The 263-nt window shown below is 57.4% G+C and overlaps 1 protein-coding gene across 2 annotated transcripts in view; it reads right to left on the reverse strand.

The window, feature by feature from the left end:
• LOC107182813 (WAS/WASL-interacting protein family member 3) overlaps window positions 1-263 on the reverse strand; it is a 138,180-nt gene that overhangs the window by 132,708 nt on the left and 5,209 nt on the right. The window lies entirely within an intron of this gene.

Genomic DNA, 263 nt, shown 5'->3' on the forward strand with positions numbered 1-263 from the left:
GGCCGCGAGCGCCGTAATTACAAGGAGATAAGACGATCAGGTTTAATTAAACCGTGTCCGCGGCCAGACCCTCCCCTCCCCGGGACCGCAAAATAAATTACCCAGACGTCGGCAGGGCTGAGCTATGGAAACAATTAAACAGAAATTAAATCTAATTCCCGCCTGCTCCCAGCACAGAGGAGCGCGTGGCTTCCCTCTCCCTCCTCGCCGCTCGCTGCTGGGACGGTGACGGGAATTAATCACCGGGCAGGCGGCGAACGCGA

The sequence above is a fragment of the Myotis davidii genome, unplaced genomic scaffold (assembly GCF_000327345.1).
Source record: "Myotis davidii unplaced genomic scaffold, ASM32734v1 scaffold991, whole genome shotgun sequence".
Lineage (NCBI taxonomy): Eukaryota > Metazoa > Chordata > Mammalia > Chiroptera > Vespertilionidae > Myotis > Myotis davidii.